The sequence below is a fragment of the Meleagris gallopavo genome, chromosome 1 (genome assembly GCF_905368555.1).
Source record: "Meleagris gallopavo chromosome 1, MGAL_WU_HG_1.1, whole genome shotgun sequence".
Lineage (NCBI taxonomy): Eukaryota > Metazoa > Chordata > Aves > Galliformes > Phasianidae > Meleagris > Meleagris gallopavo.
This window is the reverse complement of record NC_139404.1, coordinates 53,323,764-53,350,844: the sequence shown is the minus strand read 5'-3', so window position 1 is coordinate 53,350,844 and position 27,081 is coordinate 53,323,764. Positions and strand designations below refer to the sequence as shown.

The 27,081-nt window shown below is 42.2% G+C and overlaps 1 long non-coding RNA gene across 1 annotated transcript in view; it reads left to right on the top strand.

The window, feature by feature from the left end:
* The window catches only part of LOC146545326 (uncharacterized), a 60,386-nt gene extending 33,963 nt beyond the window's left edge, over nt 1-26,423 (top strand). The window contains exons 5-7 of the long non-coding RNA XR_014884305.1: nt 21,156-21,298; nt 21,822-22,935; nt 24,271-26,423. This is a non-coding gene — a long non-coding RNA (uncharacterized LOC146545326). The remainder of the gene's footprint in view (nt 1-21,155; nt 21,299-21,821; nt 22,936-24,270) is intronic.
* The last annotated feature ends 658 nt before the right edge of the window (nt 26,424-27,081 follow it).

The following is a 27,081-nucleotide window of genomic DNA, read 5'->3' as shown; positions in this document are numbered from 1 at the left end:
AGAGGAGAATCAGGTGCAGTTTTCCTCTTCTCCTTGACTACCTTCACTCACTCTGCCTTCAACCCAGAGCTCTTTGGAAGCTCACCAGGTTTAAGGCACATGCCTGAGGTTGTCCTCGCTTTGTTGTTTTTGATGTTATAATGGCATTTTAACCTGGAATTTATTTCCCATTTCAGTAGAAGGATGCTTTAAAAAAGCAAAGAGGAGAGATACTTCTTATTTAACTCCCTACAGATGTCATATTAGTCATAATAGGTAAAGAATGTATCTCCTGGCTTTACTCTGAGCTGTAGCAAATGACTTTGACCCACATCCTCATAAATTAGAATCTAAGAAGAAAGTTACCCAGCTACACCTAACAAATGTAATCAGAATCAGACTCCTGCTATGTAACAACTCTATTTATCAGCCGTGATATCCTTTCGGGCCTTTCAATTGCAGCTATGGACATAATGATCAAATTACAAAGAAATTTTCAGCAAAGCCTGAGTTTTTCCAGTTATTCATAAATAAGAGGATTCGCTCTCCACACTTTGATACAATTTTATTTGCATCTGAGTTGCACACTCTTCTAACAGAGCAGAAACAGCCGTGCCCTGGACAAGTAAGTAGAAAGCCATGGGAGCTGCTCAGTCCTGGCTGTGTCAATCGTGCTGAATGCATGGCCCCAGCAAGCCCAGCACATTGCTCACCCTGCAGCCTTGTATCTGCCTCAGAGCACTGCCAAGTTAGGTAGCAGCACCAAAACCCACCTGGCTTTATCTCAGGTCATACACAAAAGACGTAGTTAAGGCTTTTCAAAAGACTAGCAAAACCTAATAGCTTTTAAGTGGAAAGATTTCTTTGAACAGGAGGAACCCACTTGAAACTTCTACTTGGGCTTTATGGTAGACTGAATTTCAATTAAAATGTTAGGTTTGTCCCCACGCCAAATGCAAAGGGCCTTACAATGTAAAGGCCACAAAGAAACCAGTTTGTGTGACTACAGAGAGTAACTTGGCAAAACCCCATTCTTGAAGGGCTTTTACACAGTAGCACCTTTCATCTTCAACTCATCTGTGGGAAGGGAGAAGAGAATCCCTGTAAAATAGCTCTCTGACTAGATGGCAAACATCTCCCATGCCTCGTTTATGAAGACTACTCAGAGACTCTACATGAGCATAAATTAAACCTGTACCCTTTACACAGACTGTTACATAGTCCAAGGAGTAAGAAGTCCCAAAAGAAGTAGGATGCAGAACCATCTGCTTTGCAGCAAGGTTGAAAGTACAGCTAAAGCAGCTGTACTTTTTCTTATATTTCTTTAGTGCCATGACAGAATTTGGCTGGCATCTACTGTCTATTAAGTAGATGCCTAGGGAGATTTGGCTCTGCTTTAATAATTGTCTATCTACCTGCACAGTGGAGTTTGATGGTAAGGTAGACACTGTAGTGCAAGAGCTTAGAGAGAAAAGACAAAGTTGTCTTTCCTAGTATTTCCTTGCAAACTGGCCAGTACTGAAAACCATCATTTGCTCTATTTGCTGTACAGCTCAGTGTATTTGTTAACAGGGTGTGACTAAGGCCCACCGATATATCATCTGTAAAGTGACAGGGCTTGTGTGCTCTCAAAGAATCGGTTTACCAAATCGATTGTCAGGACATTTTTTGAGAGAATTACTAGCTATTTTAATGATTGCTATATCTTCCTGATTAGCATCCAGTTACACTCAGGCCATAAAGTTTCCTCAGAAATTGCATTGTCTACATATATTCCGATACTGCACTTAGTATTTAATTGTTATAAATTCATTCATTTCACTGCAAGAGTTTGGTTCTGATTTAAATGGAAAGCACCAAACATCAACTCATTTGAAAGGTCATTGTAGCCATGGAGTAGACACAGCCTTGAATTTGGCCTACAGCCTGTGGTATTAAGGAAAAAGTCCACAAGATGAATTGTTGATATATGTGTTTGCTAAATGGTATTTTCACCTCAAAGCATACTTGAATCTTAGAAGAATGCAACTTATCCGCTTCCTTGGAAGATGTGCCAATGGTACAGCCTGAGGTTAATATGGATCATATCCTTCTTTTAGTTATTCCAGCACAATTTTATTGATTCAATGTGTTCGATGTCTCCTCTACCACTCTCATTAAGAAGTATCACATAATCTGGTGATAGTTTTCTGAACTAAATCCTTAGAAGGGAAAAATCAGAATGGACAATGTGAATATCCAGTCCCCAGCTATGAGGTAGAGATCTTGCAGTGCATCTGCAATGTCTTTCTGTCTTTTTGAAGTAACATTTCTATAGCTTATGATGGAGCAGTCAACATGAGAATAAAATTCACATTGTTCTTTGTTCAACCATACACAGCAAAACTCACCCTATTATTCGTTAGGGGATCAAATACCAGAGGAGTCTGGCCAGATGTTTGCTTCTACAGAAAAAGAAGAGTGAAAAAATAAGATTATACAGCTTAATGGCTACAGAGATATGCATGCATCCATTATGCATATTATGTACATTGTATAAACACATACATGCAGTGATAAACTAATTGCAAATGGAGTACAGTAAGCTCTGGTAAGCTCTGCCTTGTGAGAGGCCATAATATACAACAACAGCACAATCTCCAAGTCTTGAATCCACCACCCACATCCAACACAACTCATGGCTTCTTAAATCATTATGCCAAATTGTAATGCAAACAGTGTACAGAAGGATGAACAAAGAAAATAATTGACGTGTCTACCCTGAGGCCTTTGCAAAGATTAGAGAGAGAGGCCTCAAGATTGGTATGTTATTTTCTTTGTTCTTTATCCTTTTGCCAGTTGTTTGCATTAATTTTGGCACTGGATGATTTAGAGCACCCTTAGTTTTGATGGATTTAGGTGATGGTGTGTGCATGGTTCCTCTGTAAATAATGTTACCAATGAGGATTGCTTTAAATGTGGCTCCACTATCAAAGAACTCTGTCTCAATATGAAAATGCATTTAAGTGATTAAGTAATGTCTTACAGCTGAGTTTTTTTGTATTCTCTGATTTTAGTGGCATTCTAAGTAAAACTCTAAATGTATAATTATATAGAACAGAACAGTGAACACTTGTTTTTTCTCATTATAAACTAGTACACCATGGAGAGAAATAGCTTGCAACTTCACAGGCAAGAATACTGTGGGAAACTGTGGATTTACAACTAGTAACTGGGTACCAGAAGACCTGAAAGGACTAGCCATGTGGTTCAGACATACATGCACTAAAGGGTTCAGGTCATAACAGCTGTTCCCTGTGGCAAAAGGACAGAGATGAGGCAGGTCTCTAAGGAGAACAAATGTGGTTTCAAGAGAAACGTGTGAAGTGGTCAGCACTGGAAGCTGTTATCAGAAGGGTATTGAGTGACCGTGGAAAAGAAGTGTAACAGAGATGGGGTGGATTTCAGAGGAAGTTTGAATGGACTGGCTGAGTGATGGTATGAGGAAAGATGTACACAAATATTTGTGAGGAATTAACACCCAACAAAGAGTGGAATTACTTATCTAGGAGTAGTGATGGGATGGTCATGATTAAGCAGGAGAGAGAAAAGTTCTGCAGATATGATACAGAGCAATGTTGCAAAGGAAGTGATGGCATGTAGAGCCATGCTGTTCAGTGAAAACAGGCACCAGAAACAAGAGCCATCCCTGGAAGATGTTGCTTTGCTTGATAGAGAGTTTTCCACACGTTAGTGTGCCCTGCAGGTTGCAAAAGAGGGACAGGGTTGTAGACTCTGAATTCCCCGGTCTCCCTATCAGCTCTCACAAGAAAATCACCCAGGAAAACCAGTGCACAGGAAACCCCAGAGACTCTTTTCTTTCTCTTTTCCCACATAAAGTCCTGTATACATGTATTGACATGACCTCTAATTTGAATCACAGCAGCCCAGTAGAAAAGATGCCCATCCATCCCAAACTGATGAAACTAATATGTTTTTCTTAATGAGCAAAAGATTAAGACAATCCGTCCTTGTTCTGACATAAGGCACCAGTATGTCAAACTTTGGTGTCATACTGTTAATCATCTATTTTCTTCTGAGATTTTTTTTTTAATCATTTTTGTAAAATTAGGAATTATACAAATTAAATCCAAAAGTTTTGTATTCTCTCTGCCTATTAATTCTAAGCTCTTATAAATCTATGCGTGTTGATGGAGATACTTTCACTCACACCCTATATAAATCATAGGAGAATTAGAACCAAAAATGCAAGCAGAAAAGCAAACATTTCCTGTTATCACCACCTGATAAAGAATGGAAAGAAATGTGGGGCAATGGGGCGCAGTGCCTTCCGGGGACTGCTTTGTACTTTCCACAAGAATCAGCAGCAGTGTCTTAAGGCATTGTGCAAATGCAGCCGTTGTGGTGACACGCAGAGTTCTTACCAGGATCCGAAAGGAGAAGATTGACATCAACATTGTTGCTCACTCAATATAGTGATGAAAGCTCCCTCCCACAATAGCAGTTCTCTGATTTCTTAAGGAGTTTTCTAAGATGAGAAAAATGCAAATGACTTTTCTAAATTATTACTGAAAATCATGTGAAAAGTTTCTAGGTTTTGTTTCTCTTTTTTTTTTTTTCTTTGAAAGATGGAGTTTGTTTTTAAAGGCACTGCTTCATGGGAAACTGCCGAATACCTCACCCTCCTTCCCATTCAGGTCCATAAGATGAGTCACCTTAGTTTTCCTTCCTTCCTTCCTTCCATTCAGAAGCACTTCTGTTTCTGCCTACTCTATATTTTCTCATCTAGAGTGACCTCTTGTATTTAAGAGCCTTCCAACTATTAAAAATGTGCTTTGCTTTTCCTCCCTTTGTCGCTGTCTTCATTTTAAGGCTACCAGTTTATGCTTTTCTTCATTTTTGCAAAACTATTAGGAGGGACAGGATTAAATATAGGTGAAACTGGAATGAGCTGGGATCCTGGCTCTGCTCTGTTTCATGCTGCCATACAAGCTTTATTCTGGTAATGAGTACATCACTCCCTTTTGCTTCCAGAAAGTGTGTTACTATCTCCAGCCCTTGGCTCATGGTCGAGCAGGTGTTTTAGATGCAAGGTGGGGTCATTTTGGAAGTGATGATGGTGGCGTTTACTTGTAGCCAAATCTCTTAGATCTGTTGCTGCAAGATCCATGGTCTGTGCATATAAGAATCTAGACCCATTCCTACCTATTTCTTCTGCTCCTCACTCTTGCTGCTTAACCCCAATGCAGTCAGCATGACAAACCGCTCTTAACCAGGAAGACCCACCCCAAACTTTCGCAAATTTTAACTCTTTTTAATCAAGCATGTTTTAGTGGGTGGAGGGAAGGGAGAAGAGTGCTTGTATGCCTCCCATCTCCATTAGCACCATTCAGTGCAGTGCTTTGCAGTTTTTAATTTATTTCAGTCTTTTTCGTAAGCCACAGTGATATGAGATCACAACTATTTTGTAGGGAATGTTGGACTAAAAGGTGGACTTTGCTGCTAGAAATATTAGCACTCAGCTTCCTCCTACTTTTATCTCACTCACCAGTGAATTCTTCTAGTGGGAAAGAAAGTAAGAAAAATAAATTCAAGCTTAGTTTCTCTGCTGGTATAAACTGATGTAATTCATAGCAATTATCATTGGTAATAGCCAACATTTTTTGCTAAAACGTTTGTGCTTGCACTCATTTTCTTTCTTTTTTTAGTTGCTGAGGGCCACTATTCAAAAAGCAGCTGCTAAGATCATATTCTTTGCCCATCAACCCCCCAGTGTCAGCTTCTCCTACACTCTGAATCACTCCTCATCCTCCCTTTTCTTCAGGCAGGACATGAAGGTCAGGCTTTTTGTATCCTCTCTGAATGCTGACCGTCGCTGGTCTTTCTGCCTACCTGCCCTTACAGAACCTCCACTGTCAGAGGGTGCTGGAGTTCCCACCCTTTATGAATAGGAGTAAACAGGAGACTGGAGTGCCCACTACTCATTGCAAAGCTCTACGTGAACAATGAGCCTAATAAAACCAACCAACCAAACCAAATTACAAATCCAGCAGATCATCTCAAACTCAGCATGATTTCCGGGAAGGTTTGTTTGAAACAATTTTTGGCATGGAAAAGTGCTCTAAGGCAAGCTTCTGGTTAACGTGGAATGGAAGATCCTAATGCAATGGAGAGCAATCTTGATAATTTCTGATGGAAATGGCAGTGAGCTACCAATTTTTAGCAGATTTTCCTTTTTTATCCATGAAAGTCAGAGCAAAACTCACAGAATCATCGAATCACAGAATTATAGGGGTTGGAAGGCACCTCTGGAGATCATCTAGTCCAACCCTCTGAGAAAGCACGTTCCCTATAGTAGATTCCAGAAAATATCTGGACAGGTTTTAAATATCTCCTGAGAAGGAGACATCACAGCCTCTCTGGGCAGTTTGTTCCAGTGCTCTGTCAACCTCCCAGTAAAGACCTGTTTTTCTCATATTCTTATGGAACTTGTGTTTCGGTTCGTGCTTGCTGCCCCTTCTTTTACTAGGCACCTCTGAAAAGAGCCTGGTCCCATGCACCTGACTCGCACACATACTTGTAAGTATTGATAAGACCCCACCTCAGCCTTCTCCTCTCCAAGCTGAACTGTCCCAGGGCCCTCAGCCTAAAACTCAGGAGATATGAGTTAATGCAAATTAAAACCGGGAAAGAAGCATTTACGGTGACTGCAGAAACCACAGCAGAAGGAGCTGCAGATTCCCCAGCACAAAGTTTCCATGCTTTCCTCTTCCCTCTGAGAAGTGATCAGGGGGCAAAAGTGCACAGTCTCTGCTCTGGAACATCAAAAAAATATCCATATTATGTCATGGAATCTCACCTGCATAAAGCTCCCTCTGCCCTTGTTCTCTGAGCTTAACTCTGAGAACCTGGCTGTGCTGGCTATGTCTGATGGGGCTCCTGGTCCAGACACACGCTTGGTTTTGCCTTACCTGGGAGTTAGAAGAATGGGATGAATATGGGAGAGGAGGGTCAGTGTCTCAGTGTTCAAGAGGCATTTGGATAGAGCTTTCAATAATACACTTTAAGTTTTGGTTAGCCCTGGTATGATCAGGCAGTTGGACTTGATTATCATTGTAGATCCCTTCCAACTGAGATCCCCTCCCCTCCCCTCCCCTCTCCTCCACTCCCCTCTCTTTTCCTCTAACCCTACGCTACCGTACCCTACCCTACCCTACCTACTGTACCATACCCTACCCTATATGATTCAAGCTGTCTCTTGCCCTGACATCGATTTGAGGCTAATTTCCATACCACTGAATTTCCTGCCCTTCTAGAAGAAGGACATGAATAACATTGAAGTAATGGAGGATTTGTTTAAAGTACTTTTGAATGAGGCAGACCTCTTCTCTTTTCTGTTCTGTCTACTTCTTACAAAGGCTCTGGCCAGGTTCACTGCCAGTGTGTTTTTTTTCCCTGTTACTACATCACTGAACAAGCATGGGAAAAAAATATGTTAGTTGCTTTTTAGATACAAGCCAGAAGTGACAATAAATTTAATGCAGAAATTTGGGATAAAGGAAAAACTATTTCTGAAGAATGACAGCATGTGTGAAGCTTAATGCTTGAAGCTTAGCAGCTAAATTCTGAACCCATGTGATATTATGCTGCCCTATGTCATTAACAAGCTGTCAAAATGACAGCAAACTGGATTATCTCCTTTGTAATGTAGTCTGTTCAGCACAAAATAAATGACTGCTGACTTATAACAATGCGCAGTACCATTATAGTGAAACCATGTTGTGACCAGAGGCAATCCTACACGGAATTACCTTGGGAAATGAAGCTGCAATTAATCTTTTCTAGCTACATGTTACCCCAGGTTCTTCTTATCCTAATAATCTAACTTAAGACTGCATTATTTCCAGTTTCGTATCAGTATAACTCTCTTGAAGTTATCGGAAGTATACTGCTAGTGACCTAGGGTAGCACAGGAGAGAAGCAAGATATGAATACATCCAGCACAACCACATCATTGTGGATCTTTCCACTGGAGGAATGTCTCTAATGTATTCTCTAAGGACCATCATTCAGGAGAAATCTGAAGTTTGACTCTGATGCTATCAGACTGCAATCCTAGCAGCTTTTGCTATCAATCAAACCAGAAATAAGAGGATGATGACAATTCATCTGATAGCCACTGTTAGTTGTTTCACAAAGCATCTGTCTTATGTAAGAACGCTAAAGCCACTCTGCAGAGATGATCACAAACCTGAACATAGAAATCCATCCAAAGTTTTTCCAAGATTCAGCAGAATAAGATTCCTGTTCACACCATTCAAACTAAAAGACGTGAATTTAAGGAGTTGTTTGTTCAAGCCTCTATAGAATTTCATCCCACTTCCTTCAGTCTTTTTTTTTTTAAGCTACCAAGATCATTCTAAGTTCCAATCCTCACCCTGATGGATTGCAGGTCTCCCAACTTTGTGTCTCTACAGATCAACCAAATGCTGTCTCTATGCATTGACCCTTGACATTGCTACTGAAGACATGGAGTTGCATCAGACCCAATACACAGCACACACCTTCAGCTTGGCAGTGGGCTGTAGATGACTGTGCCATTGAGCTGCCCTTTGAAAACACATTTGCCTGATAGGATAGCACCATATCAGGTGGCATCAGAAATGGGGTGGACTACCAGCAACTCCAAAGGAAGGTTGCAGCTATGGCAGAACCTTGCAAAGCACTTTGGTGGGCACCTACTAGGCTCCATATCCTGCATTCACCTGGGTCAACCAAATGGTGTGGGGCAAAGAGATGGATGATATTCATACTCCAAGCAATGCCTCTACCTTGTATTGGACTCAGATCCGTCCTCTTGGAAGTCCCAGAAAGGTAGAGACTCGCTCTTCTTGCCATGAGGACGGTCACATAAACAGCTTCTCCAAAGACAACAACCAACTGTGGTTGTTTTACCTTTCTGGGAGAATGAAGGCACTGTTTCGTATGTGAGGCAGGTGTGTAACACCAGGCAGGCCTAGGCAGGCAGACTGGGCTGTATGTTTGCTACCTTTTTGGCCCTTCTAGGGAGTCTGAGCTCACATGCACGTGGGCTGCTTGTCACAGCATCAGCCAGATCATGGATTTCTCCGAATTTGGGAGGTGCAGGCTGCTGCTCACTGAGCATGCTGGTGCTGGTTTCTAGCTTTGCTGCAGATTCCTGTGGGATGAGGAAGCAAATTGTTTAGACTCTCTTCGCTCTGGATCCCTGTTTGTAAAATAAAGCTCATAGTATTTTGCATATCTCTTTCATCCCTCTTTTTTTGTTCATATGACCAAGTGATGAAGCCAAGTCCCAGACTTCCTGCTGCCATAGCTCCTCTGTGGACCTCACCTCGGGGACAAGCATCTCCACTGGAAGCCAGATATTGTGACTAGTCACCTCCACTGTTTGCACTGTGGATATGAAACCCCATTTGTATCTGTTGGCTCTCACAGGGAGAGCATAGAGAGTTCAGGAGGAACAAGGAAGGAAGAATTGGGTTGAAATTTGGGTTGTCAGCAAGACAATGCTAACCTGCCTCCAGCCTGGCCCATTCTGGCAATCTGTTGTTGCGAAGGCATTGTGTATTAAAACTGTTGTGTCTCTGAGAGGGGATCAGGAGAGCAGGGTCTGCCAGAGGTATTCTCCCTACCTCTGTTCCTACCGCAGAACACCTGACTGCAAAAGAAAATACTTCAGCTCCCATCCCTTTGTCTTTTTTATTGGGATCTGGAATAAGAACCCCAAAGAAACTCTTGGATGATCCAGATTAAGGTCTCTGATGTGCTTATTTGGATTAAAAATCCTGGAGGATTAGGGTTTGTGTATGAATGGGGCTGAGAGCATAAGTGGTTTGTCTGTTATGGGGGCAGTAATAAAACACAGAAGCCCAGATTCTCAGAAGCAGTTAGGTGTTTTATGAGAATTGATAGTAGGAATCCTAGATCTCTGTGAGTAGCCAGATCTGTGTCATGGTTCTGGGCGGTAATAAAAATTCTTTTCTCAAGAGGACTCTGTTAAACTAAAATTTCACCAAGAGATCTCTAGAAATGTTACTGTTTAATGAACTGAATTTAAAGGTGAACATTCAGCATTCATCTTCATCTTACATTTCTGATGTCTGAGTTCTTGCTGCATCTCCTCCTGCTTGGGACAGGTCTTCCTTCCTCTGCTCATGGGAAATTGCACCTAAAATGGGGGTGATTTTAATGAAAAATATTCTGCGGTTTCTCTGGTTTTCTATGGATCCTGTACTGTTCGTAAACATGTGCCTGAGTTTTAAGGAAAGGAACATCCTGTTATAGACAGGCTGCTGAGACAGCACCTGAATTCATGGAAATGCCTTTCACTCTCTTCAGCTGGTAAGCAGAGCTTCATTCACGCCGATGACTAAGAAGATATTTTTACATTTACACATCTGTCCTTGATCTATTGAGTATTTTTCTTAGCACAAGCCGTCACCAGAAGGACATGTGTATGTATGTGTAGGACAGTTTTGCATAAATAGATGCTATGCTGCCTTGATGTCATTAGCAGAGAAAGATTTATTGCCACAGCTCAGAATTCTAAAGAACATAGTGATGGAACTGAAATGCAGAAAGTCTCCACTCTAGGATCCTGATTCTGTTCTGAGCAAATTATTTTGTTCTTCATGCACATTCTACACCCAAACAACTGTCTATCTCTTTCTCCTGCTTACCTCCCAGCAGTCACCAGAGAAATTTCCTGTTCAATATCTTTGGATATTATATTTGGATTGATGAACCAGTGGGATGAAGTTCAACAAGATCAAGTGCTGAGTCCTGCACTTTGACCGAAACAACTTCAGACAATATTATAGGCTTGGGACAGAGTGGCTGGAAGATTGTGTGAACGAAATGGACCTGGGGGAGTTGGTCAACACCTAGCTAAATGTGAGCCACCAGTGTGCCCAAATGGCCAAGAAGGCCAATGGCATCCTGGCTTGTATCAGAAATAGTGTTGCCAGCAGGAGCAGAGAGGTGATTATCCCTCTGTACTCAGCTCTGATGAGGCCACACCTCAAGTACTGTGTTTGGGCCCATATTTATGGGCCCAAAAAGACATGGAGGCCCTGGAGTGTGCCCAGAGAAGGACAATGGAGCAGTGAGGGGTCTGGAGCACAGGTCTGATGAGGAGCAGCTGAGGGAATTGGGGTTGTTCAGTCTGGAGGAGTCTCAGGGGAGAACTTTAGCTTTATACAACTACCTGAAGAGAGGTTGTGACGAGGTGGGGGCTGTCTTCTCACGTAACAAGCAATTAGACTAGAGGGAATGACCTCAAGTTACACCAGGGGAGGTTCAGGTTGGATATTAGGAAACATTTCTTCTCTGAAAGAATGCACTGGAACAGGCTGACTGGGGAGGTGGTGGAGTCACCATCCCTGGAGGTGTTTTGAAGAAACGTTTAGATGTAGTAGTAAGAAACGTGGCTTAGTGGGGACATACTGGCGGTAGGTGGCTGGATGCATTGGATGATCTTGGAAGTCAGTGATTCTGTGAAATGCATGTTATTCACTAACTTGAATGCGTATTATTCACTTGCATTTTTTCAGTGTCAGGTGCTGTTTTGATGACAGGTAGTTAGGATATCTCCTGGAGACTGCAACATACCTGAAAAGCTGACAGGTTGATCTGCTGGTGTCTGAGCTACAGATTTGAGGTTTTCTAGGTAAAATGCATGAGACTTGTATCTTCTGTAAATTAAGAGATTTAGATCACGCAGACATGCACACAAACAGATTAATGTAGAACATGCCTTGGTCAGCACACGGCCAGGATTAAATGCACCACTTTAAAACATTGGTGACTGAAGGAGCTGTGCTGGGAAAAGCATCCCCTAGAAGATTGCTGAGGGCTGGAATGGATATAAATTCACTCTTGATGCCAGGGGGCTGGAGAATTGCATAGTGGGGCGTACTGAAGAGTTCCTGAAAAGGAAGTGAGTCAAAGTTTGTTATTTTCCTTTCAGCCAGGACTGTGCTTTCTGCCATGGGGGGAGTGATTTACCCGGCATATTTGTGCTGCAGGAATTGCAGCCAGGAGCTGGAGCGAATGTCTCGATTGTGACATCCTGGCAAGAAGCTTGTTCTAACAAGTAACTATTTTGAGAAGAGGAAAAAGAAAAAAGAACAAAAGTTGGCAAGAAGTGCTGTAAAGGCTGCACTGCAGGCAGATGCTCTCACCTCTGATCGCTGGGCACTGAAACCCATGGTGGCAAGCCAGCCCCTGTCCATGTCAAGGCACACTTAAACACTCACAGTCTTTCTTAATGCTGTTCCTTTACCTCTCCACACCCTCTGAGCTTTGGTTCCCTTCCAGTCACCCTTCTGCATCAGTTTTCCTTACTGCCTTCATCTGATGCCCCCAGATGTGTGGGGCAGACGTCACAGCATGACGTCAGGCAACAGCCTGCCTGCAGCTATTCACAGCATCTCAAATATTCATGTAGAGCTTGACATATCAGTGCATCTTTTCCCGCTTGGGATAGGTCTTCCTTTGTTGTCCTTCTCATGAGAGCTTGCAGCTAAAATTAGGGTGATTTGAACAAAATATATCCTGTGGCTTCTCTGGTTTTCCATGGATCGAGTACTGTTCCTAAGCATGTACCTGAGCCTCTCCACTGGCCATTTACATCTGAGCAAAGGAAATGCTCAGATGTGCAACCAAACATGAGCAGCTGTAACTTGACAAGATCCATTTGCCATTGTTATTAATCCCCCGAGTCACACTGCCTCCGGATATTTCCTGTGCCACCACTATTTTTATTTCTTCACAAATAAAAGCTGAATACTTGGGTTTGCTCAGCACTGAGACGAGCATCTTACAAGCAGAGTTACCCAGACCTGCCTGTGCACCATGTGTAAACCACATCCCAGATTCACAGCGTTTTGCAATTATGAATGTATGTTGGTAGTGGAGAAAACTACACAGCATCAAGAACTAATCTAGTATTAACAGGCTCTTACAGACTGGCTGAGAAACCAAGAAATCAGATCATTTATTTATTTATTTATTTATTATCTTGTATTTTTCAGAACAATTGGACTCTCAGTTCAATGCTGCCTCTCTTCTCTCTTTCTTTTCTTTCTTTCTTTTTTTTCTTTTTTTTTTTTTTCTTTCTTTCTTTTTCAACTTGCTCAATCAATGCTATCTAACATCAAAGGAAATACTTGCTGGTGTTATCCTGAATAAGATCCCTGCAGCTGGGGCAGAGCAGACAGAAGGCAGTGTAAAGTGAAGTAGCCTGTACGTGTGGGAGCCAGCAGGACCTTTGACATTAGCCTGAGGTCTGTTAAATCACCTACTTACAGGCAGGGTATAATGCTTCATAGTAAAATAGCTCTCCACTGCTTTCCACTGGTAATTGAAAGCAAAATAATTAGTTTTTGTGATACAGAGAGACTTTTAAAACATGAACTGGCAGGATTTGGTAAGCACAAGTGAAAGTCTACTAGTAAAGTTGACCTTTCTCCCAAGATCCTGTAGTATGCTTAAAATTGAGATCCATCCTAATTAAGCATTTGCTTTAAGATCACTAGACTGCAGAGTAGAAATGTGAAAACAGAGAAAATCAGGCAATTGTTTCCTCATACAATGGTCTTCAGAAAGAGCAAGCCAGGTGCCCATTGAATAGCAGTGACCTGAAGCTCTTATCTAGTGCTAACACTGTACAGCATAGTGCTGACTAAGAAGGATTTCTGAAATTCAGGCATGGAGTGTTTGGTATGACAATGTGGAAGAGAGTGCCAGGACATGCCTCAGATGTACCAGCAATGCTGAGTCATGGAAAATGAGGACAGAGCATAAGCGACTTGAGTTTGTAGTCCTGTAGTTGCCTCCAGTTGTGCCAAGGAAGGTTCAGATTGGATATTAGGAAAAATCTCTTCTCAGAGACAGTGGTAATGCACTGGAATGGGCTTTCAGGAAGGTGGTGGAATCACTACCCCTAGAGTCAATGTTCAAGAACTGTGTGGATGTAGCACTGAGGCACGTGGTTAGTGGAGATGGTGGGACTGGGTTGTTGATTGGACTAGGTGATCTCAGTGGTCTTTACCCAACTTAATGATTCTATGACTCACCTGCTCAAATGATGTTTTACCTTTCCTCAGATGCAAGTGATCACTTGCCAGACACTGACGTAGGGATAAAAATATGTCAAAGGGGGAACCCAAAAAGAAGAAAGAATATTTACCTTCCATTCTGCTTATCCGTCTTGAAGGGAGGTTTTGACAACATGCTTTCAAAGAAGAGGTACCATCTAGTCCCAGGGCTCATATATACCAGATGAAAACCAACTAACTCTCTCTCTCATAGCTAAAAGGATTCTCCTTCCTCATAAACAGATTTAACAGGCCTTTTGGTGTTTTTTAGTAGAAAATAACTTTATAGAACTGGCAGCCTTCTAGCAAAATATTTTATTTCAGTTAGGAGTTCTGTACATTTGATAGAAATTGGTAGGATGCAGCTATGCCATCTGATTATAGCTCTGCTGTGTTCAACACTGACCCTGTCCATGGAATTCACATCACTCGGCAGCATTCTTGAGGGACTCACCCAACTATTCAGCCTAGAAGGTTATCTTCTCTTTACTTTCCTGGTTTCCTTTGAGCTCCATAACTTATAATTATCTTCCTTCCAGAAGCACATCCAGTGTGATTCTGTGATTCTGTGATTCTGTGTTTTATGAGGGAACCTTCAAAAGTGAGGGCTTCATAGCTTTCAGAACAGTTTGCTTCAGTGGCTGATTATCTTGACTATTAAGCCACTAACCTTAATTGTTTAACTGAACTTGCCTGACACTAGTTTCCAGACAACATTTTGTTGTGCCTTTAATTGACTTTATACCTAGTGTTTTCCCATCATGTTCTTGAGCTTTCTATTGATGGACTGAAGATGAACAACTTAAGCATCTGTCTGTCTGGCAGGCTTTCCAGCCATTGTGTCATTCTATTTCCTGCACCCACTTTGAAATTTTCAAGATTTTTTTTTTGGAGACCAACACAGTACAGCCCAGTGCAGTGATGGAATGGCAAGAGAAAGATTAAGGAAGATAAAGTATCTTTATCTTTGTGAAGCGAAAGCAGCTAAGATAACATGAAGTTTCTTTGTGACATTAGTTTTATGTCTTGACCTCACCCAGAACTTTCTTAAGGAAGCCAAAACAAGGGAAGGTGATGCCTTTGCTATTTATGTGAAATACCCTAAAATCTGGTCAGTAAGGTCCTATATTTGAGCTCACACTTGGCCCTCTAGACAGGTCAATCATAGCATCCAAAGGAAGAATTTGGACCCACGGGAGTAATTATATACTCCTAGTGCAAGGATTATACACAGTAATTATGTGCTCCTGAAGTGTACAATACTTGGTAATTACATGCAGCAGACCCAAAAATATCATTTGACACGTGTGCTGGTTTTTAAGGCAAAAATAATCATGAATTTGCTTTGTGATTATATGGTCCTTACCACGTTCACTTTCTGCCAGTATTTGATTCTTACCATGTCATTAAATGTTCAGCAATTGCTTTGAATGCAAAGCATGCTTGGAAAATTTTTCCCTGCAAAATGGAGCATTATCTAAAAAACATAACCATTTTGCACCACATTGTTTTTCCTAGTGGAAAATATACAAGTCTCACAGTACAATTCTTGTCTACATTATTCTGGAGATGTTTTGTGTTCCTGTTGATCTGAGAAAGCATAATGATGCTACTTTAAAACTCTTTCTCCTGGTTTTAATCACTGATTCTCTTCATTCATTTTCTTTCCCTCCCAGGCCAGAAATAATAACTGAAATCTGATTGTTATTTTAAGCCAACAATATTCCAAATCTTCATGAAAACAATGTATGTGGTGAAGTTTCCATTGACTTCAATGGTCAAAGTTCTGTTTTAAGGATCCTTGCTATGCAGATGGTGTAACTCCACTGGAGTCAACAGTGCAGAGGAAATGCTTGGGCACAACAGCAGGAGAATCCATCCCAGCAGGAGGAGGATCTCTTCCAACTTCTGCAGATCTGGTCATGCCTACACACGCACGCATATACGCCAGAGCAAAGCTCACAGACCTCGAGCTCTCTTTAGCTTCATCAGCACATTATTTTGTTTGATTGCTGGACTCTGGCACAGAAACATGTAGCAGCCTGACCTGGCATGAGTGCAAATTAAAGAAAAAAGTGGCCTGAAAGAAACAAAGAGGCAGCTTTATTCAGCATACTTCATATCGCATAAGGCATAGAAGGCTTTAACTAGAGTACTGCTATGGCTCCTACTACAAGTACTGAATTCCTACTTTGCTCTTCTGCATTTGCTTGAGTTTTCTTTTTATTTCAGGGATCACTGAAAGTATTTTCATGGTGATTCATAATAACATGACACCAGTTCAGTTGTAAGACTGGAACTCAACCATTTTCAGAAGATCAACTGAATAGCTGTACGATACTGCATTATCCAAGTCAGGCTCATGGGTAGGCCATAGGAATGGATGGACCTCATGCTGGGCTGCCTACATGGGTGAGATTTTTATCCCATTCTTTCACAAGTCTTTGCCAGCATGGCAATCCTCAGGACAAAGTGTATCAAACGGCAATGTGTGTGTGGAAAACACAACTGTCCTTCGTTCCCCTTGGACATCCCTAAGCCTGCAAACAGAATCTAATGGCTCCCACTACATCTTGCTTTCAGGCCTGGTGAAAGCAATGAGCAGCTCTCAAAAGCAAAATCCAAAAAGCTAATGAGCAGCTTGGGTGGAAAAAGAAGATATGAACATAGTACCTTAACCACAGAATGACTTGCTGATTGGTGGGTGCAAATGAGTGATTTTAATAGCTACAGTGCTGGACCACATGTGATAGTTCAAATGATAAATGTCTGACTAGAAATATTTTGTGGACTGGATTCTTTAGTAACAATAAAGTGTTTCTCCTCTGAAAGCTACATGCTTTCTTCAGACATTTTCCTTTTGAGGAAAACCACCCATTTTCAGAAGTTTTTCAGTTGATGGATTGCCACATTGCCTGTCTTTTGAAATGGGTACATTCTGCCTGTCTTCTTGACCATGTAATACCATAAACTATTTGCTCTGGAACCTGTTTTTTGATCACTCAGGAAAAGCACTTTTCTTGGAAACCCAATGCAACCACTGAATGACTGCTCTCATATGTTTGTTAACAGCTGAGACAAGACCTAGGCTTTTGGGCACTCATATGTTTTAATATTGCTGAAAATACTATGTGAGCATTAAGTTTCATCCTTTCCCTGATTATAACATCGTGATTCTTTCTGCTCTCCCACTGAGATCAAAGTCTACCTCTTGTTAACGAATGAGAAGCTCCAGAAAGCATCACTGCGAGCTTGGCTGGCAGCAAAGCCAGCAGATCTGCTCTGAAAATAGAAGCTGCAAAAAAGAAACAGGCGATGACTCATGAGCTCAGCCCAGCTCTTGTTTATAGTGGCACCAAACAAGAGTAACTCCCTTGAAACTGGTGAATTTCACACCCTTTTAAGTAGCCACACTTCTTGAGCAACCTTATTTCAGCCAACATTGGTCGGCATGATTCAGCTTTGATACTGGATTGAATCAGCTGGCTTACAACTCAGTGTGAGGCTCCAATGCCTCCAAATCAATTAAGAGCAATGAGTTCAACTGAGCAGAAAGGTAGTGGTGACAATTGGTGCCACGGTTAGGGTCACGCAGACTCGACATAATGCAGACTGTCCCAGAAAGAAGACCCCTGCAGTGAAAGGATATTTGCTTAAATCAGGTGGTTCAGAGTAGGAGGAGAGATTGACCAGGGAATGAGCAAGTGATTTGTTGTATTGCTTGTATTTCCTTGCCATTACACAACACAACTTTTACTAGGGTAAAAGTCGGCAAGGACTTGCTGAGCACGGGATAGGGAGAGGGTTTTGTGTGCTTATTTGTTTTCCTGAGAAAAGTGGAAGGTTTCTCATTAAGAATTTATGGGAAATTCAATTATAATAAAGATGTTTCCATTTTAGTGGGAAAATTCACTAGGGGAAAAAAACATTTCTCAGCCATCTGTACTTCGTGCTTCCAGTTCTCAAAAAGAGAAAAGGAAGGTGCCTGAGGTCCTGTGGGAAGTCCCAGGAGAGGACTATATAGCATATGCAAAAAAACTCTAAAAAGTTTGGCAAACAGACCCAGGGCAATTAGAAGCACATAAAAAGCTCTAAACAATACCCAAATTACTGAGCTATCCACTGTCATTAGCAGCATAAATACTGATGGAGGTATTCTGCTGATTCAGGAGCCTATGGTGCTCTGGCCAGACCCCCCACTTAGATTCTGGGCCACCTCATAGCGAGCAAGAGAACTTATCAGACATTGTTGATTGTCCGCTGAGGAGTGGAAATGAAAACATCTGCTATTCTTCACGGCAGCATTACAGCTCAGCTAATGCAATTCACCTAGCTAGCTTTTAGGCAAACAAAACGGTATGCCAGCATTTCCAATAGTATAAATCAAGGATACAACCTGAAATGCTGTTAGAGATGCTATAAATAAAGATAAGTATATGCAGGGTGGGGGGCAAACTAATAAAAAGGATCCCACGTCTGTGGGGATTTGTGCTGTTGCTCAAACAAAGGGATGGGATTCAACAAGCACAGCTGTTCCTTGCTTGTTGTTGCCTCCACCCTTGCATTTTAAACAGCATTCATATTTAATTGAGCATTCTCAACGATATTTTCCCAAGTGCTTTTGAAAGGTCTGTTTGCTGCATTTTTTAACGGCGTCTTTATCTTCCAGATGTTAATTTCCTCATTACTGAGGACTCTGTCATTCACAGAAGGTCTAGATCCCAACTGCTTTCAGTAGATTTTAAGGTTAATATGGCAGGATACTGTGTATGGAGATATGATGGAGGAGAAAGGGTAATTTTTAAAAAGCAATTACAGACATATCATGACAATGTCTCCATTTTAGCAGCAGTGAGTAGCATGTGAGTGGCACGCTGTGCTTTCCTCTTAGACTCATCAGTGTAGTTATCTGGTGCCAGCAGAAGGCTGCAGCTTTTGATCCTCCCTGCATTTAGCCATTGCATCGTGAATCTGAAGCCTTCAGAATGTGGATATGTGGACCTTCACAATGGTGCGCAGGGTGAGGTGAGAACACTAGTGCTGCTGTCTTGGTGTTGGCCCCAGATCTGGGGACAGAGGTGCAGCTCATAACCCCAATGGAGAGGCCTTGGTATGTCTTCAGCATTGTCCATCCTGATGCTTGACTTTATCACATGGAGATGTGCTGATGTCTCTATGGAACTTCAGTAGGGAGGAAGGCATCTCAGAGAATTAAACTCTGATGTGCCTACACAATTTTAATCATTGTTATTGCATGCACATTTCAGCTAGACCCAAAGTCTCACTACTAAACCACTGTAAAGCCAGATACATAGGGTGCATGAAAGGCAAAGGAGACCAACAACACTCTGGCAAATTAGACTGCTTTCACAAATGTTGAATTGCCTTCATTTTTTGCTATAATTCCATCCTGCTGTCTCAGGCCTGTCCCTGCACCTTATGACTGCAGTTCCGAGCATTGGGTCACCTGGAGATGCCGTAAGACAGGCACCACTCTGCAGCATGATCTCATCCCAGGAGAGATGAAGATGGCGGAGCTACTGCTGGGATCTCACAGAAAAGGGAAAAGCTGTCACCCAAGCAGTGCAGCACATAGGCACCCCAATATCTTTGCAAGGAGTCAGCCTTGGCTTCTGGCAGGTCATTCGCATTTGGGGCCATCTGAGCCTGAATAACAAGTGCCTGCCCAGAGGATCCTGGCTCAGGGCAGTTGCACAATGCAGCAAATGTCTTGCATTAAGTGTGATATCAGTGAAAGCATAGGAGAGGGTCTAGTTCTCCTGAGAGATGCTATGTTTATATTAAAGTCAAAGAAATTTTTGCTCGGCAAACTGCACAGTTTCAAGACCTGTGCTTGGATGACTGAATACCTTCAAACTTTAAATTCAAAGGAAAGGTTGAAAGGAATCAAGTGGCAGATATAGACAAAGTCACAGCAGAGGTAACAGGCACTTTTTATGCCTTTAGCCTTTTGTATGGCTCTTTCCAACACTTTCAAAGTGGTAATCATCCCTTTGAAATACAGCAGTGTTAGAGGGCATGATTGGGCTGTGGATGAATGGTAGGATCTCATTTTACAGGGAATGGAGACACAAAGCAGGGGTAAGAAGTTATTCAGTCTGCTCTGCTTCATACATTTCTGCAGTCAATGGATGTAGCTGACACATCAGAGGTAAGACAAACATATTTTAAAGATGTAAAATGTATATTAAATAGGTATGTATATATATCATAAGGCGTATAATCAAGAAAAGTGTTTGCTGAAATGTATGGTTAGCACAGCTTAGATGCAATAGCAGTGATCCATGTTAAGCTGTGCTTGCAATATCATTACAATCCATGTAGTTGTCCAAGGGAGACTTGAGTAGGAATTTAGTGCTATCCAGATGAATGCAGGGGAAGGATTTGCCCTCCTCAGATGGATATTTTTTGTTAATGAGACTGAACTGCAGTGTCACTGTCATTAACTTTGAAATGCCACATACTGGAAAAGTGCAAGCACAGAGAAAGATACCTGGTAGATATTGTATATGCCTGCAAAAGAGGGCTCTTTCTGTTTTTGATGAAGCAAAACATAAAACCAATTCATAATCCGAAAATGGGTTTGCATTTTTAATCTAATTATCCACTAGATTCTGGAAAACCTTGGGAGTTTTTTGTTAACGCTGCTTGGCTTTATCACTTCAAGGCTCTGTGACACCACAGATCTGATTCAGCAAAACACTAAAGCACACACTCAGCCCAAGCACTTTGAGAACCTGCCTTCTTGTTAGCCAATACTTTCAACCACTTACAGAATTTTGAGCATGCACTTACATCCCTTCAACTTCACTGAAGCATAAGATCTACTTAAAAGCATTGTTTAATGAGAGTATACAGAATTAAAATATCATCGATGCAATTTGGTTTTGCTAGCTTCTTTCCAAGTGGCCCAGCTTGTTAGATCTATTTGTTTGTATTAATTTTAAATTCAGAGCTGTGTGGGGGAGCTCTACAATCAAATTCTCGGTTCTGTTTGTTTGGTTTTCTCTGCAGATGTGGGGGTTCCAGGCCCTTTTGGGAAGTGCGGTGCTGCAAAGGATTTAGCACAACACTGAAGTTAAGCATGGCTACGAATCAGATTCACTGCATGTGACAGAAGCAGATGAGTAACCTAAGCTCTGTTTCAGTGCTCTTGGGTAAGATTCTTGCATCTAGTCATTTATCTTTGGCTCTAATCTTGCAGGCAATATATCAACAAATAATCTTCATCCACTCAAATATATCCTTTATGTCTTTGGAAGTTACTGCAGAAAGTTTGCAGGCATGGATCATTATATAAGAAGCGTAAGCAGTGGAAACCCAATCAAAGAGAGACCACGTCCATCTGCCACTGAAATCAATGTTGATTTCCATCTGGTTTCAGCAGAAGCTGACGCAGTGCCAGAGCAGGACCTCTGTTCTCTCTGCAGTGCATATAAGCAAGCAGAAAGATTGCTTTTCTCAGACTACTGTGACATGAAACAAATGAGCTTGGGCAAGGCCATCTACAAATCCTCTCCTCTGAAATCTCTTTTATTAGGCTGGATAATTATATGGGAACTAATTCTCAGCCTGAATTTTCTCATATAAGACAAAGAACGTAGGCAAGATAGAGAACAATAAAGCTGACTTTGAATGAGTAGTTATTAGGAGTTTCAGCTCTCTTGTTAATTTTAAAAGTCCCTACAGACGGACTCCGTGGGGAAAAGGTTCCTGGAGACAGCAGAAGATGGTGGAGCCGGGGCGGCTTGCTGTAAATCTCGCCGTGTATCATGTTCTCAGTGTGCTGGCCAGTGGCTACACGGACTGACTCAAGGCTTTGTTCTCAGTGCCAGCTCGATCCCTGCATTTTCTTCTGGAAAAGAAAGGAGTCATAAAATTTCAATTGGCCTGAAGAAAAGAGATAACAAAAGGAACGGGAACAGAGAAAGGCTGTTATTGCCAAGTTTTGAATGTATTAATACAATAGCACCTGAATAATACAAGGAAGAAGTTTGGCTCTATCAGAAAACAAGTTGTTTTTTTTTATTGCAAAACTGTTGTGTTATGTCTGTGGTCCGGGCTGCACAGCCTGTGTGTGAAAGCATCTCCAGGAGTCTTTCCCCTTAGTGGAGGACTCTACACTAATTTCTTCCTGACAAAAAGGCACAGCTTGATTCCTAAAGCTGTAGGATGATGTGCCAGCTGCTGGAAGATCTGGCAACTCTGATGAAGCAGGAGGGATTTTGGCACTGGACCATGCCCCGCAGGAGAGAAATTTCACCCTGCAGCTTGACCAGAGGGAGTTTTAAAGACGTATCCTTTTTCAGGGCTTACTTAAGAGAAAGGCCATCCTAAGGGATGTAAAGACAAGTGGTAAAACTCTACTGGGTTCAATAAACTATGTTGACAGAGACATCGGTCTCAGTAACAAAATGAAAAGAAGATTAATCTAGCTTTGGTGATGCTAATGCACTAGAGAATCAATTAGTACAAAGGGACTGCAGAAAGCTCTAAAAATCTCAGGATACCAAATTGTTGTCAGAAGGTTCTTTTAGAAAAGACCAATATATCCTGGAAACAAGAAGCTTTTATATGAATAGATATATAGAGACAGAAGTCAGCCACAGAGAGATAAATACAAATACAGCTTTTTCTCTTTGCTTTAAAGAGTTTTACCCTTAAGCAGAGCTAACCAACAATACCAAAAAAACATCTGTAAAGAGAAAGGTGGCTTAACACAAAACTGCCATCAAGGACATACCAATTCTACACCCATCCTCTTAGCTAGAATTCATCTCAAAACTAATCCCAGGTATGTTGAATCAGTTTTCTGAAACATCCATATAAATTTTGTTTCCCTATGCTCATATCTTCTCCATGCAAAACCTTGGGTGGTGGGTGAGGGAGTCCCATTGGTGAAGGGGCTGTTAGGTTGAGGCTGTTAAGTCAAGGTTGTTTCCCTGTCTTTCATTCTTCACAAAGAACCCACTCCTGAACCCACTCTTTTTCCAATTTTAGAGTCCTCTGTATGTCTGTTTACACAGAGGTAAAAAAGGACCTAAAACACCACATGATGAGAGCAAACAAACAGAAAGTTTTCTGCATGCAGAAGATATGGAAAACACAGGCCTGCAGTGCTGACCCTCATTTTGGCAGAGCTATCAGCCTCTGGCTTAGAGTGGTCCAGCTGATGGGCATTCATGAGGTGCTCAGTGAAGCTGGAGCACTCTGATTTTGAAAAGGGAACGTTTTTCATGAGATACAGATCACAACTCAAATTCCATAAATGCCAGCACAGCAACAGGTCAACCCTGCATTGCACTGGGGCACCTGATAGACATCTTACACCACACCAAGCGCCTGACGGAGGAACTACCAATAAATAAAAAGTCCCAGGGCTGTGCTTTTGCTTCCTGGGCACTGTCACCCTGGACTGGATGGGACACCCATCTGAGCCAAAAGCCAAGGCCTTGTGCAGGGCACCCGGCAGCCATCAGCGCTGCGGCAGAGTACCTCATTTAACCTTGGTGAGGGAAACACCAGCGCTTTCCCCTCTCAGCATTTGTTTTCAGTTGCTAATCCAGGAAACACACGTCCTTTCTATTTACTTAGAAAAGAATGAATAATAACCATGTTTCTGCTCGGCTCCTTCCCCCTCCCCGGCCCTCTCCTCGCTCCCCCCAAGCTTGCTATTAAAATGAAAACCCCTGTGTTACAGGCATTGCTGGGCTGCTAGAGCACTTAAGCAGCACACTGCGAGCTGCAGCCATTTACTATGTGCGATTGTTTCTGCGAGACCTAATAATTCTGCCATTGTTATTATAACACTGTGCACTAATACAAATGAGCTTGTAAATAGGGGTCCAACTAAAATAAAACCATTATAATCACAGGCCAGGCTGTAAATCACAGACTGGTGTGTTCTGCTGTGGTTTGACCAAGAGCCAGGCAATAGTCAAATAATCAAACTGCAGATGTTGGGATAGCAAATCTGCTTAAATTTAAACAGTGGCAAAGGTCCAAACGATGGGGGGGGGCAGAAAAGCGTCCTTTGCAGAATGGAGGAGTTCCCCCTCCCCTTTTCTTGTTAACTGGGTCTATAAAGCAACCAGACATCTTACCCAATAATCACGCTGTTTCTCAGCAGATTGCTCGCACCAGTGCCAGCTCAGAGGCACAGGAGCCATGTGAAATATCTGCACAGCAACTGATTGTTAGCACTGGCTGCCCGCCTTGCTGTTATGTCCCCACTGCTGTCCCCAAAGCCACCACCAATGGAAAGCTCAAGCCCTCCAAGACTATCTAGGAGGGTAAGTACCCAGTAATGTCCAGTACCACAAACTTAATAAAACTCAGTGATATAGAGGAAGGGCATGACCCTCCCTAATTTCTTGAGTTTTTTCCTACAACTTACCTTACCTCCACCTCCATTTCACACATGAACAACACTATTTCTCCATGATGTAGCCCTGGACACAGCTGCAATTTGGCTTTCTTGCTGAGGGAATCTCATGATGGGCACAACTGCCATAAGGGACCTATAAGGACCATCAACTCCAGCTCCTACCTCAAAGCATCCTCACAAAGATACTTGCCTCCCTACAAGTCTTATGAGAAAGGTCTGAGGCAACAGGGATTATTTAGTCTGGAGGAGACTTAGGGGAGACTTCCTTGCTCTCTACAGTGACCTGAAAGGAAATTGTAGCAAGATGGGGGTTGGCATCCTTTCCAAAGTAACAGTGATAGGATAAGAGGTAATGGCCTTAAGATGCACCAGGGGAGGTTCAGGTTCAGTATTAGGAAAAAATGTCGTCTCAGAAAGAGTGGTGCTGCTCTGGAACAGGCTGCCCAGGGGGGTGGTAGAGTCACTTTTCCAGGAGGTGTATAAGAAAAGAGAAGATGTCGCAAGCAGTGACATGGCCTAGAATGGTCATGGGTGTGGATTGACGGTTGGACTAGCTGATCTTACTAGTCTTTCCAGTCTTAATGATTCTATTTTTCAATGAAGAGGACAAGCCACTGCTGCAGAAGAGCTCAGAGGAGAGGTTTGCTCAGTGTCTAAGTTTTGCCATTAGATTCTGCCGGCTGTTTCCACAGCTGTGGTAGAAATAATGTGCTTGTTTCTCCTCCTAGCCAGGACTCAGGATCAGTGTCAGCAGTGTACAAATGCAGACAGTGTTCTCATTTGGAGAATACATGAGCCTTGGCTGTTGCTCTGTGACATTTGAAATGGAGTTATAAGCTTCTTTAGGGAAAGTATACCGTCATTTGTTTCTCTGACAGCTCAAGGCAAACAAACTGGATGGGTGCTGTTTCTCACCACGTTGTCACATGTGCTCACAAGAGGGCTGTTAAATGCGAGAACCTCCTTCATGTAGCTTTAACTTACCATGAAGGATATTTTTTACTAATTTTTTAACGTAATATTTAAGCAGCTGCCAGGCAACAAGACATGAAGGAAATCAATCACATAACCAGATGCCTTGTAGATACTTCTCTTGAGCAAGTTGCTCAAGAAATTGCTGAGGGGATCAAGCAGCCGTCTCTCTGAGGGAAAGTCAGCAGAATGAGCTTGCCAGCCTTGGATGGGATACAAATCAGTCATCCTCCTGAAGCTGCTTCTTCTCTGTGGCAGTGACACAAGCTGTGAATAGTAATGTTATTTCCCCTAAAAACTTGTGACTCGTTTCCACCAGCAGGACAATTAGCCCTTCTTGTTCAGGAAATATTTGCTGTTAAAATGACTCGAAGAAACACGAACCAAGTGTGTTCCAGACCGAAACTGTAGGGACTCCGGGAGAAGGGGCCGGTTATGAAAAGCTCATTCACTGATTAAAAACCTTTTACCTTGAATTCTTCATGCACCAAACTTGCAAGAATATCCTCTGCCCTCCTTTTTTCCACTCTTGTGTCTTTTTAAGGCACAGCATAGCTTCTGGAGGCAGAGAACTTTTTCTGCCTGTCTCCCTTCTGGGGGAAATAGATGTTAGAAGCTGAAAAATGTGCTGCTCCTAGCACACGCTGCAAAATTAACACCTTGGCACGCACTCCTTGCATATCCATTCTGCTGGATCCAAATTTCCACAGGTTTTCCTGCTCATTTTGTCAAGGGCACCATTTTTTAAAAATGGTATTCTTTTTGCTTGGGCCTTACAGTAAGCCTGTTGCTCAGAGGAAGCCTGCAGAGAAAGCTTGGTTTCCTTTGATGCATTCCTAAGTGTCTTGGGGAGAGGAGTCATTCTGCTGTGTGAATTAGCCTGGCTTCCTCTGCTCCCCAAAAAAACGGTGCAACCTTGCATTGCTACATCGTGCCATGCTGCTCAGGATGTGGTTCATCTCTACTGCTGCTGCTGCTCCGCTGAGATCTGCTTTGCAATGTGTGCAGTAAGCAGATTAAAATCAGTGCTGGAGGTTGTTGCGAACACCAAGCATTAAATAAACTCCAACATCGTACCGTAATTCCGCATGAATGATTAGAACATCCTGCTGGGAGTGCTACCATTATACAGAAGGCAAATGTCACTGGTTGTCTCATAAATTTAGCATACGAATATTAAACTTATTAGGTCTGATTCACTGCTGCCTAACTTTGGTTTATCCTACTATGAGGCAGAGGAGTTTCATCAGCAGAAATGTGTGGTGAAACACTGGTTCTGTTCTCTTTTAAAGGGATCAGCTGTTTCCAGTGACTTTTGTAAGACCGCACTAAGTAGATTCACAGTTGCTCTGCTCAAACTATAAGTGTCAGATCATGCAGGGGAGCCAGTCCAGGAAAAAAATATAGGCTGGTATTTCTGGCATATAGCTTGCACCCCTTCATGGTGAAGGTAGGTCTAGACTGCAAAACAACGATGTGCTTTGGAGCTACATTGACAAAATCAAATTAGCTGCTTGGCTTCAGACACAGGATAGCTGCCCAAGCACAAGTTCACCACAGAGCTCACGTTGAGCTGGAGCT